General features: G+C 45.8%; 1 long non-coding RNA gene across 1 annotated transcript; it reads right to left on the reverse strand.

The window, feature by feature from the left end:
• Positions 1–3287: 3287 nt before the first annotated feature.
• Positions 3288–9851, reverse strand: LOC142818079 (uncharacterized). The gene is made up of 2 exons (XR_012895546.1): positions 5232–9851; positions 3288–3560 (listed from the first exon to the last, which is right to left on the reverse strand). It is a non-coding gene; the product is annotated as an uncharacterized LOC142818079 (long non-coding RNA).
• Positions 9852–13672: the final 3821 nt, after the last annotated feature.

The raw sequence follows: 13672 nt of genomic DNA on the forward strand, positions 1-13672 counted from the left end.
TTTGTTAGGTTTTCACTTCAATGCTTTCTTGTAAACTTTGTAAGAGCTTCGAGTTAAACTGTTAAGTGTTATGCGGAAGCAGTTACCCGCATCAGTCAACCGAATGTGTGCAATGAGTTTTTCTCTGTTATAAGAGCGCGTCATGCGTAATTGAAGATTTGGTACGCCCGCTAAATTTTAAAGAGTGGTGGCTTTAGGTTATAGCGATATGACCTATGGTTAGGTGTGTGTTGGTAGGCTAACGCTCTTTGGATGAGAGTATGATGTCGTGCTAGAGCGCACAGCAAAGTCATGTGCGTTCTTTAAAAACAGGGGCTGACATGAAACTACATCCAGCGGATGAGCATGTTAGCACAGAAGGTTTTGTTTAGTGATTGTTTATAAGGATCATATGATCACTTGAGCTGAAAGCACTGCGTTCGCCACATTTTGAGGCTAGATACATTTCTAGAATTTAGAAGACGCAGTTTGATCTGCTGTGAGTGAGTTGTCATTCGTGTCAGGGTGTCCTACAGGTAGGCGCTCCCGACTACGTTTGAAGTTTGTAATGAGCGGATAGAGAATGCGCACAGTTACTTTCTGTAGGTACAGGCAGCATTCCTGTGAAACCATTGGAGATAGTGGTGTTTCATTGAGTTAATGATGAGTTATCAGATTCGTTACAACATCGTAGGGCAGACGGCAGGAGAATGCTAGTTTTGTAAAAATGGGATTACGGTTATAGGGGGCCAAATTATGTTTGCCTTTGTGTGCTTTTCTCACACAGCAATTGATTCCATCTTTGGTAAGCATCTCCACGTCCATGATTGTTGCAACTTTGGCGGCACAAAATTGTCTCAAAATTTTAGCGTACAGGTTTCTCTTTTGTTTGTGTTTCTTGAGAAGCCTGGAGGGTTTTAAGTGGGTCCAAAGTGCTTGACTTCGGCATGGTGTTGTGTTGTGTGGTTCGCCTTGCTGTTGTGAGCTGGTTTGAAGTTGGTTTCGAGTTCGCAGCTAGAGGAAAAAAGCCAGGCCATCGTCCTCGTCACCAACCATTCTCTTCGTGCCCAGCGGTTGGGAGCGCTGGCCAGCCGAGATTTTCCGGGCGGCGGAGGAGCTGTTAGGTTTGGCCTGGGGATTCGTCTCTCAATCCCTTCGGCGCCCAGTCTGACGGACGCTGTCAAGTATTTGAGTTATTATCCAGACCAGGCGGCGGGCAGAGGCGAGTCCCGCCCTTCAAGTGCGGACCCTTTGGTCATCCCTTCGAGCAGCAGCGTGACTGATGGCCTCGTCCACTCATCGGGCGACAGGAGGGCTGGCGTGGCCGGCGCCGGATCTGACAGAGGAGCGGCGCTCCCTTTTGATCCCCAATCACCAAGCCGACCAGCCGACTGCCTATGCTCGTCAGGCATTGTACGTGCTAGCCGGAGGACGAGACGTCGTGTCGCCAAGACGCCGTTAATCATTCGAGAGAGGCCAAGAAAGACAGCATCTTCCTGGAGGAGACTGACGGCCACCGCAAATCACCTCGCTAATTGAGCGAACAAAATCGGCGGACCCTTTGAAGTATGCTGCGAGGATCGTGGGAACTCTCGAGTAGCGGCACACACACGACGAGGAAGAGCCCTGCTGGCGCCACCATAGTGCAGTGTTCACGTGGACCGTGCATGCTCGCCCCCCTCACCTGTGTGTGCGTGATTGGTGTTCGACTCGGAGAGGAGGAGCCCGACAGGGCATAAAACGACGCAGCAGAGTGCTGGACGTCGCTCTGAACTATGTAACGTTCAACCACCACGCTCATGGTTTGTTAAACCACTATCCCTTCTTTTCTGTAAATATGTGTAAACAATGTCATAAACCTCTGTTATGTTTCTCGTATCCTCTTGTCGGCGTTCAGTTCCTCCATCCGGATGCCATCACTTCCAGCGTCCTTCGTCCCATCTCTAACAGTGGCTAGAGAGCTCCTCGCTGGCCACGTGTGCCATTTTTTTCTCTGTTATTCGTGTGGTGCTAAATATTATTTTTTTTTCATGCCTGTCTGCCACATATTCAGAAGAATTGGACGTTGCTGGGTACCGAACTGCAAAGGGAATTACGACACTGGCCCCAAAGTACGACAGTTCGAGTTCCCTCGCGATCCTGAGCGGAAATCACAATGGCAGCGAGCTGTGCGGCGCGACGACATAGATGTTGCAAAGCTTAACAATCCATTGTTAAGTGTTTGTTTTTACGTATGTCACCCAAAAATGTTTGGGCAGAAAAGATTACTAGGAATGTAACGTTTTTGCAAAAATGCGGCTGATAGTAGGACCTATCAATGTGGGAGGAGGGAGCTTTCTGTGTGCATATTTCCCACGTGGTACCTACGAAATATGAGGGCATTTACGCATTTTACATGCACGCGACTTGCTGTGATGTGGTTGATTTCTTAGAACTCGTTGTTGAGCTAGTTGGAAACTCGTCATGTAGGTACTTAGCGCAACTTCGTATTCCTTCGAAAAACACGCTCACATCCACACACACATCTACGCGAATTCGAGGAGTGTTTTTCCAGTGAATGCGTGTTTTTCGGGGGATTACGAAGTTGTGCCAAGTACCTGCCACATGGTTTGTTTTTTCGCTCACTAGAATTGCAAGTGTTAACGTGAGAAAGTCTATATGAGACCGGAGTTGTGGTATGATCTAAACGTTGTAAACAAATTGCGCTGATGGTTGCACGCATCAGCGCAATTTTGTTTACAACGAATTGTGTTGCTTCAACCTTCCAGGTATGGAATAAGATGCCGCGATTTTTAATAGCGACGCCTAAACTGTCCTAGTTTTGTTACATGTGCACAGAGACACAATTCACGTGAAAACAAACTGATTTTGATTTATGTCTTTTGTGTAGGTATGCGAATGTCACTTCAAAGAGGAATATCTCCGCACAACGACAAAATATACCTACATTTTTGGTCGAAAACAACTCAGTTAAATAATGTTGATGGCCTCGATAACTATGCTCAGTTCCTGCCTGTAAACGCGTTTAGTAACACTCTATTTCTTGCCCCAACTACACCATTGGAAATTTTTTCTATAGCTTCAGTACTATTAGTAACAGCCGCTCCTTGGACGCCGATGGTATCCAGATTCGCCCCATGAAGCATGTGCTTGACATCATATGCCCTGTTCTTACCCATATTTATAATTTATTATTATCTACAGGTGTATTTCCAAAACAAATGCAGATTTCACGCGTTGTTCCTGTTTACAAGCAGGGTGCTAAAGAGAACATTAACAATTATTGACCTATTTCAATAATCTCGGCGTTTTTAAAAGCAATAGAAAAATTTATTTATTTACATTACCCTCAGGGCCAATAAAGGCGTTACAGAGGGGGTGGGTAATATAACAAAAATGCAGCAATAACAGAGCACAATAATACAACCAATTAATTAGAATACATCTTCAAACAATATTCAGTTATTAGAGGCTTAAGATATGATCGGTTAGTGCAGTCTTGAAGGATGACACGTACTCAATGGAGGCGATGGAGGGAAGAAGGTGGTTCCACTCGGCACTGGTCTTTGGCAGGAAGGAGTCTGAAAAAACGTTAGTACGGTAGAAAGGAATAAAAACTTTATACTGAGGATCAAGACGTGACAATATTTATGAAGGTGGCGAGATGAGTTCCTGTTTAAGTAAATTATTTTGGTAAAGGATTTTGTGAAAAAGGCATAGACGAGAAATTTTTCTTCGAATTTGCAAATCAATTAGTCCAAGGTTTGATTTCATTAGTGAAACGCTAGATGTGCGGGTATAGTTTGAATTAATGAAACGTGCTGACCGATTTTGAACCGACTCAATGATTGCTGATAATGTTTTTTGACCGGGGTCCCACACAGATGACGCATACTCAAGCTTAGGTCTAATTAGCGTTTTGTACAGCATTTTATTTAAATGGGAGGGGGCTTTAGAAAAATTTCTGCGTAGGTAGCCGAGGGATCTGTTGGAATTGTTAGTGATGTATTCGATGTGTGCATGCCAAGAAAGATTATTGATTCGCTGAATTCCGAGATATTTATATGAGGTCACGTAATCAAGATTCATGTTATTGATAGTATAGCCGAAAGAAATGGATGAGCCAAAGCGACGCGAAAAAGACATGATTTTGCAATTAATGGGATTTAGGAACATTAGTCATTGTGAGCACCACTTAGATATGTTATCTAGGTCTGACTGAAGAATAACAATATCATGCTGATTACTTATTTCACGATATAGAACACAATCGTCGGCAAAAAGTTTTATAGAGCTATTAATAACAGTAGGTAAGTCATTATTATAAATTAAAAATAGCAATGGGCCCAAGACGGAGCCTTGAGAAACACCTGACTTTACGTGACAGCGCGGGCATGCAGCATCATTAGCGGTTACAAATTGAGTACAGTTAGTTATAAAGCATTCTATCCAACTGAAGATGTTAGGATCAATAGTAAGGGTACTGAGTTTAAGAAGTAGTAAGCGATGAGACACCTTGTCAAAAGCTTTAGCAAAATCTAAGAAAGTACAATCAATAACTTGGCCTTTGTCTAAAGAGGAAGAAATGCTTAGTATGAATGATATTAGTTGTGTTTCGCAGGAATAGTTCTTGCGAAACCCATGCTGAAATGAAGTGAAGAAAGAGTTTGACTGAAGAAATGAAACGAGATTAAAAAATATGATATGTTCAAGGATTTTGCAAGGTACGCTGGTAAGTGAAATGGGTCTGTAATTGAGAGGAGAATGCGGGTTACCTGATTTCAACAGCGGTACCACCTTCCCCACCTACCAATCTGCGGGCAAAGTCGAGCACTCAATAGACTGGGTGAAAAGGTACATAAAAAATACAGAGGAGTACACAGCAGTAATTCTCAGAAATTTCGACTTAATTTCGTCCGCTCCTCAGAAAGAGGACAGGTTTAAACTATGAATTGACTTTAAAATCCCCGCAAAATCGACAACAAGTGGATCCATGGAAAAAAAATCCTTTTTGCGCATGTACGGGACTGTGTCAGTACAGCAGTCAGAAAATGACTTTGCAAAAGTGTCATTTAGAACCATGCAACATCCTTCATTGCTCATGGTGCAACCACCAGTATCTGTAAGAGATATGTTATTTTTCTTTTTTATTTGATATCTGTCCTGTAAGTAAATAAGCTCACATACGTTTCAAACCAGCCTATTAGTCACTTGTAAAGCAAACAGACAACAGGAAAACTTTGTAAACTTACCTCTTTGAATTTCTGGTTTCTCTATCGATAATCCACATCGTATTAGTTGCCTTGCTGTCGTCTGTGCTGAAGGCATCGCGGAGGCACTTCGTTGGCAGTCGCAACCTCATCGCTCAGTGAAACCATCACATCGTATCAGTTGCCTTGCTGCCGTCTGTGCTGAAGGCGTCGCGGAGGCACTGCGTTGGCAGTCGCAACCGCATCGCTCATTGAAACCATCATCGTATCGCCATCCTATCGAAACCCACTCGCTCGCGCCCCCGCCGCACGGTAGCGATCTATCCACCGATGGAGGTGAGGGTGCTTCCGCACGATGGAACAGCCGTAAACATGGATGGATGGATGGATGGATGGATGGATGGATGGATGGATGGATGGATGGATGGATGGATGGATGGATGGATGGATGGATATGGCTGTACCCTTCAGATCGGGCGGTGGCTAGCGCCAACAAGCCGTAATACCTAATGAACCAAAAGCTATATATTTTTTCCTTAAAAGTGAGTTTGAAGATTCGTACTTTGCAGTGAAGGGTTTAATTTTCACTCGTGCCTTGACTTTAGCCACCAATCAGATAACCTCCTTCTAGTTAAGTCTACCCGCTTAAAGTTAATTTTGCCCTCCCGGTCCCTAAACCCCAGTGCTTTGAAAAACTCTGCGCCATCATCCTGAACTATAGGGTGAAGCCCTTTACAAAACATTATCAAGTGTTCGGCAGTTTCTTCTTCCTCTCCACACGCACTGCATACTGTGTCCACCCCTTCGTATTTGGCCCGATATGTCTTGGTTCGCAGTACTCCCGTCCTGACCTCAAACAGTAGAGCACTACCCCGAGTATTATCATAGATTCTTTCCTTGGCGATTTCCTGCTTAAAAGTTCGATAGATCTCTAGTGCAGACTTCTTAATCATGCCCATTCTCCACATGTCAGTCTCTGTTTCCTTCACTTTCTTCTTAACCGATAGTTCTTTTTGGTTTGGCCACCTGCTGTTATCTAAGTATTTACCAGTCAACTTCCTGGTTCGCTTCCTCCATTTTGTATCGACATTCTTCATGTACAAGTAGCTGAAAACCTTCCTAGCCCAACGCTCTTCCCCCATTTCTCTCAATCGCTTCTCAAATTTTATCTTGCTGCTAGCTTCCCTGCCCTCAAATGATGTCCATCCCATATCACCTTGTACTCCCTGATTTGGTGTATTCCCGTGAGCTCCTAAAGCAAGCCTACCTATTCCACGTTGCTTAATTTCTAATCTTGCTTGAACTTCTGATCTCATGCACAAGACCGCTTTGCCGAACGTCAGCCCAGGAACCATGACCCCTTTCCATATTCCTCTCACAACATCATACCTATTGTAATTCCACAGTGCCCTATTTTTCATGACTGCTGCATTCCTGTTACCTTTAGTCGTCACGTATATTTCGTGTTCCCTCAGATACTCGGTCACATTGCTTGTCCATACGCCCAGATATTTGTATTTATCTGTTATCTCTAGCGTGACCTCCTGTATTCTAAGCTCACTACCTTCATTGTCATTAAAAAATCATGACTGCTGATTTTTCCTTACTGAATCTGAAATCTAACCTATCTCCCTCATTACCGCAGATGTCCACCAATCTCTGCAAATCTTCCATGTTGTCGGCCATTAGCACTATATCATCTGCGTACATTAATGCTGGTAGTGCCTGATCAATAAGTTTTCCTTGTTTGACTAAAGAGAGGTTGAAGCCCATCCACTTCCCTCTAATTTTGCCTCTAATCCTTGTAGGTACATCATGAATAATAAGGGTGAATGGGGACACCCCTGCCTAAGCCCCCGTTTTACCTCTGCAGGCTTGGATACCTGTTTTTCCCACTTTATAACTACCTTGTTACCTTTATAGATACCCTTTAAAAGATTAGTGACTACAAGTTCCACGCCTAGTGTGTCCAGTATTCCCCACAATTCCTCTTGAACCACGCTATCGTACGCTCCCTTGATATCCAAAAATGCTAGCCACAGGGGCCTGTGTTCCTTTTCTGCTATTTCGATGCACTGCGTCAGTGAGAACAGATTGTCTTCCAACCTCCTGTGTTTCCGAAACCCATTCTGCAGTTCCCCCAGCACCCCCTCATCCTCTATCCACGCCTGAAGTCTTTCCTTTATAATCTGTATCGCCAGCCTGTAGACCACTGATGTCACTGTTATAGGATGGTAGTTGTTTATGTCAGCTTTGTCCGCCTTTCCTTTATAGATCATGCTCATCCTGCTAAGTTTCCATCCATCTGGAACTTCACCATCGATTATTATTGTGCTCACTACCTCTCTCAAAGCCTGCTTAGACTTCGGACCTAATGTCTTTATCAGCCTAATTGGAATGCCATCTGGGCCTGTTGATGTACTACTAGGAACCCTTTTCTCAGCCCTTTCCCACTCTTGTTGTGAAAATGGAGCCATTGCACCACTTGATTCGTCCTTGTCTATTGTGGTGCATAAAGTACTTCTTTGTTGAAATTTTTCTGTCACCCTTGTTCTTATATATTCAATAGCTTCGTCCCCTTCTAGCCTAGCACCTTGGGCTGTAGTTATAAAACTCTGCTCTAGGCTCGTCTCATTTCTTAGGGAGTTTAGATGGTTCCAAAATTTCGCAGCTGCCTTTCTATCTTTTTATGTACTTCTGCCAGCCACTGAGCTCCCTTCCTTCTAATCTTTTCATTGATCAGAAGGGATGCATCTCTTCTACAGCTTAGAAAGGTTGCCCATTTTCTTTCAACATCATCTGTCGGTTCACCCCGCTGCTTAGCATGTCTGTGTTCCCTAGAGGCTTCCTGACGTTTTGCTATGGCTCTTTTAACTTCCTCATCCCACCAACTTTTGGGTTTGTGTCTTCTTTTCCTGGGTGACTTGTCACGCGTCTTAGCAAGCTCTAGCTCAAAGAGTCTAATTTGATTCGTGTTTGTCCACACTGTCTTATTATCCTCCGTGATTACTTTCTCAATTTGTTTAGTGGCTATTTCAATTTGCCTTGCTGGATAAAAATTTTCGTGTAGTTGCTCGTCTTGTCTCCTTCCCACTTTCACTGCTCTTCCAAAACTTAGCTTGACACGTTTGTGATCGCTACCCAGACTTCTGGAGCCACCTTCATCTATGTGCATTCCCCTGAGCTTATCATACATCCTATGTGACATCAGTGCATAATCTATCGTCGACTGAAGGCTTCCTACCTCCCATGTTATTTGCCCTCCACACTTCTCGGTACTGTTGCAAATGATCAAATCAAGCCTTTCACACATATCCATGATCATTTTGCCTGTCGGGTCGGTATACCCATCTATATCTTCTATGTGCGCATTCATGTCTCCTAGTATAATTATCTCGCACTCTCTTCCTAACTCCTGAATGTCCTTTGATATACACTCTACCATTGCCTGGTTTTCCTCTCTGGCCTTTGCTCCCGTCCACAAGTACACGAAACCAAGGAGTGTCATTTGACCTGCTACTTTCCCTTTTAGCCATAAATGTTCCTTGCACTCCTGCTTGACCCTTCGCCAGTCTGTACTTTTATGAATGAATGGCCCAATACCACCCCCCTTTCTGCTGCCTTCTGTTCTATTACAATATTCCCACGCGTAGTCCGGATTGTTCAGAGGTTGTTCACGTCCCTGAGATGTGTTTCTACAAAACCGTATACCATCGGCCTCTCTTCCCTTAGCTGTTCTTCTATCTCTTCCCACTTCAGCCTGTTCCTACCACCCTGCATGTTAATATACCCTATGTCTGAATTCGCTCGGCGCTTGTGGCTACGTCTATTTACGCCCTGGACTCTACCTATCTTAGATATTGGTGCCACTTTGGAATCGTATCTGTCCATACCACCTGTCGAAGAGTCTCCCTGTTTGTTTTCCTCGTTACTAGCTATCCTGCACCCCGAAGGGCTCGCTTGCCCCCCAAAAAAGCTACTGCGCGTCCTGCAAGTCGCCAACCCACCTCATGACCTAGCCGCCCATCGTAGTGAATTCTGTCTCGTTGAAACCCCCCCCCCACCTATGCACCTCTCTGTTTATTTCCACCACCTCAAAGCCTTTCTCTCGACTCATCCGCCATATCTCTTGGTTTGCGTTGACCACCGCTCTTTGCAGGTTGCTATCACGCACCGGTACCTCCGGTATCGTGCATATCACTACCTGTACCTTAGGGGAAGTGGCGCGCATGTCATCGACGCCTTTCGCCAGTGTAGCTGCTAGTACTGCTGCATCTTCATTTAGGACATCGTTTAAACCGCCTGAAATTATCACGAGGTTTTGTCTATCAGCTGTCGTTTTGAGCTTTGCGCTCGCTTGCCTCATGACTGCTTCCAGCTTGCGTCCTGGGAACGCCCCTACTGCAACCCTCTTGTCACCTCTTACCCTCTCTTTGATTGCTTTTATGCATCGATTTAAATTCGAGTCTCCGGCAATTATCACATGCTGTGACTTTTCAGCTGGAGCGTTCTGCACCTGGGGGCTACTTGCACCTGTGACGCCGGCTGCTTTGTTCCCTCCCTGCCCCCCCACTACCTCGCTGATGCTCGGCCTTGCGACAGTTGAACAGGCTAAACCTGTTTTTTCCAAACTTGCTTGCTTTTCCTTCTACACCGTTCTGGTTGCCGGTTCCCTACTGTTCTCTCGGTAGGTCGCTTCTTTGTTCAGCTTCGCTAGCGCTTCCTCGGCGGACTTCAGTCTTTCTCCCATTGCCCTCGTTTTCTCTTGCTCTGTCGCCAACGCAGTCTCGAGCTCGGCGATTCTCCTCAGCAGTTCACTCTGGGCAACCATCATTTTCTCCATTTTTTCCTCGACCTCACATTGCCTACACTTCGCGTCAGCCTCTTCTCCATCCGCTTCTACGCTTGAGTCCACTTTCAAACCCACTCCACATCCTGAACACTTTACAGTCTTTTTAACCATGTCTTTCTGACACCAATTGTCCCTATACTCGATAATTACTAAACTTGAGCCCTGCACTACGAAAAAAAAAGACAGTCTAAGTTCTACTAGAAAAATTGCGTGTTCAATCTACGCGCACCTCCCTCACGGGGTGGCAAAAACAACAACAACAACAACAAAATTCAAACACACACACCCGCACTAACTAATAAATACCCGGTGACATGTCCCCGAAAAAGCCGTACCATAAAATTAGTGCTACGAAGATTTCAACCGCTGCCTTATAATTATAAAGACAAGCTCAAAACATGCAAAAACACTTATCTGCGCAGTCGATCCGGAGCGCTCAAAAAACACGTCCATCCACGTTGACAGCCCGAACTGAACACTTCTCTGTACAGCGCGCACGTCACGGTCACGTCACGAACACGTCACCTCCAGAGGCGAACCAATAGCGTGCGAGTGATCCTGCCGCCGGCGCTGGCGACCTCCTCGCACTCTTTCTTTTCTCTCTTTCGTGCGATGCGGAGCCAGCAATTCCAAATACGCGAAGCGGTGCGATGCGATGATACGTCACGAAACGTCACCACTCCGGCTGTCGCAGCATCGCACGCAGGCCGCATCGCTCGGAGAATCGCATCCGCAGACGGTTCTCAGAAGCACGCCGACGAACAGGGACGTACAAAGATAACCACCCTTTTTAAGGCAGTTTGACTGTAAACAGCCTTTCATAGGTCGCCAGTCGGTCGGGTAAGTTCAAAGGGTTCTGCGCGGGGAGACGGCTGCACCGCGAAATTGTAAGTACAGCTTGCGTGTCGTCGCTTGTGGTTCACCTCTGGGAGAGCTGTCCCGCAACCGTCTCCCGTCCAAGCGGCGCCATGTCAGGAAGGCCGATCGTAACAGCCCGTCCACCACCACAGGAGGTCTCGAAGGGGTTGCAGCACCAAAGCACTCCGTAGAGACCGTAGATCTGCCCACTTGTAGACGTTGACGCAGGCTGCATCAATCTCTGGACCTAAGCCATGGCCAGCGAACGCCAGAAACAAATCACGCAAGACCCGAGGCACAACAAACAGAGAGCACTCAACCGACCTCGAGAAATGTCAGGTTACAGTTCTGGTAGAACTCCCTAGAAATTTCCAATTGGTGCGCTCACCCGCGAAAATCAAGAATTACATAACTACACCATAACAAACTCCGGCCTATTACGTGTGAAGCAAATCAACAGCTTAACGTTTTGTGTCATTTCCCAGAGAGATTCACAGCGTTTCGGGCACGCAGGTACTACGGGCGAAACAAAACGAAAGGAGGTAGTCAATGAATTATGCACTGCATAAGTAAAGCTCAAAATCAAACTCGCGCGTATATCATAAAACAAACAGAGAAACAAAAAAAACCTACAGTACACTGATGCGCATACCAACAAGTATGCTGCAAATTACACAAGGTTTATACAGAAGCTTTTACATTCAGCCTAATTCTCTCTTCAAATCAACTTGCCCACAAGATATAAAATAAACAGAGAAACAAAAAAACAAAAGCCTATACTACGCTGCAAAAACAGAAGGTTTAAACAGAAGTTTTTACTTTCAACCTAATTCTCTGTTAGAATCAACTTGCGCAAAACCCTCTACTCAGGTGTTAGGTTTCGCTAAATGTAATTAAACACGCAGTTCAACAAGTATTTTAATGTCTGCAGTTATGATGAGGAGGAAAATAAAAGTCACAAAAATCGACCTACTCCTTGCTCTTCTTTAGACACGCAAACATTAAAAGCAAAACAAATCAAAACTGGATACAAAAGAAATTCTTGATATCCTTACACAGTCCGAAACATCATGGGGAACCCTTTGAGACGGGCTCTGGGCGGACGATCATACCGCAGTTTTCGATGCGTCAGATCGCGACGGAGCAAGTAGCCAGCCTGTCCTAAACTACCGAAACACTCAGTGGCGGTGACCTTTGTTCTGCGGCCCCCAAACTCGGAAAAAGAGGCATAGGGACGCTTTAGCTTCCCCGCTGTAGGCCTCCGAGAATAGCGGTCCCTCTTTCGCGAAGGTGGGGGACGGCTTCTGTCGTTAGAGTTGCGTACGCGCCACCTCGCTTTGCTCCTACCTCTAGTCAGCACAGAAGATGATGAAACCGGGCGGCCACTTTGGCGCCTCAATTTCCTCGCCTGCTTGACACGCTTCATGCCGAATCCCGCTTTCAAAAGGACCGTCAACTTTTGACTTCCAGCCCGCTTTCTCGAGATTTTTGGCCTCCGCTCGAGGCAACTTCGACCCTTCCCTCTACGTTTTCGCCAGCGCCTTCTTTCGGGGCGGCACGGAACGTTCACCGACTCGGCAGTAATACTTGGAAGCACACTGCTCAAAACTCCAGGCGGCTCAACTGGCTTATACTCGGTGTCATTTCCAACCGTCTGCACTTTCAAAATGACGGTACAATTGAATCTTTCTAAGCCAGCCGGCTCGTCATCAGATGTCTCTCTTTGATGAGAGTCATCACCTTGCACTAATCTGAGCGCTTCATCATCTCGCGCTATTTTAAGCGCATCATGCTTTCGCGCTATGCTAAGCGCCTCTCCCTCACGTGCTAAGCTAAACGCCTCATCACTTTGACTTTTACAGTCTACTGGCTTTTCATTAGCGCTTTCTGCTTCTGGCATGTCACGAGTGGACTCACAGGCCACCAAACGCGTCAGAGCTGCCGCCGATTCTTCAGCAAAACAAAGGCCTTTCAAAAGCATATCCGCGTCGTTCTGAGAGGGATAATGCTCGGGTAGGTTTTGAGACACCACAGTTTTCGCTGCGAGCAGTCTTAACGGTGCCTCACTCTCAACATGGGCGAACGGCAAACATACACTTTCCTTATCAACTACTTGCCGTTTGCACGTGCGTTCCCCCTGGTCTCCTCAATTTTCACGGAGAAAGGATGTACTTACAGTATTAGGTACTGCGGCAGAGTCCCTCAGTACGTTTTTCTGAATTAATTCCTGAATGTGGGGTTTCAATTTCTCCTGATTGCTGTCAATGCTGTCCATCAAAATAAGAACACTCTTAGACTTACGGCAGCCGATCGCAATGTGACCAGGCTCTTGGCAACGGTGTCATACGACTGGCCTCCTAGCCTTAAACGCCTTTTGTTTCTCTGTAGCCGTGGACTTTGCAGGACTATCTTTCACTTTCTTGTGGGAGGATGCTATTCCGTTATTTGGGTTACTTGATGCCTGATAAACGGCTAAAGCCAATCGCCTTTCCTCATTTATCCTGTCTTCTTCAGCCCGTCTTTTGTTCTTTTCAACCTCCTCCCAGGTCAAGTTCCTCCATTTCGTCACCCTCCGCCCCGAATTCGTGAATAGCCTTAATCAGCTGCGACTTTCTCTATTCTCTCCTAACCTTAATTCTCAGCTCTTCAGACAGTAGTAAGAGTTCTGGTCTCTCTAGCTTCATTACCAACTCCATGGTCTTCACGAGTGAGAACTTTTTTACCCGCCGCGACGTTAGGTAGCGAACAAGCGAAGCCTACACGCATGGTAAAA

This window comes from Rhipicephalus microplus, chromosome 5, assembly GCF_043290135.1.
Source record: "Rhipicephalus microplus isolate Deutch F79 chromosome 5, USDA_Rmic, whole genome shotgun sequence".
NCBI classification, from domain to species: domain Eukaryota; kingdom Metazoa; phylum Arthropoda; class Arachnida; order Ixodida; family Ixodidae; genus Rhipicephalus; species Rhipicephalus microplus.